Raw genomic sequence first — 237 nt, forward strand, 5'->3', positions numbered from 1 at the left:
CCTTCTCACGCCGCCGTTGCCACGCCAGCTCTCTGCCGCCCGCCCGCCCGCCGCCGCTCGACCCGCGTCGTCGCCATCTCGTCTCCACCCCAGCTCTCTGCCCCGCAACAAACCGGGCCCTGCCCCGCCTCGGCCCCTCCCCGAGCACGCCTGGCCACGGCTCCGGCCAGCCCGCGACCCTGCCCGGCCGGCCCTGGTGCTAGCTCCGGTCGGCGGCCTCCTCTGCTTCTCCGGCCG

The sequence above is a fragment of the Triticum dicoccoides genome, chromosome 3A (assembly GCF_002162155.2).
Source record: "Triticum dicoccoides isolate Atlit2015 ecotype Zavitan chromosome 3A, WEW_v2.0, whole genome shotgun sequence".
Lineage (NCBI taxonomy): Eukaryota > Viridiplantae > Streptophyta > Magnoliopsida > Poales > Poaceae > Triticum > Triticum dicoccoides.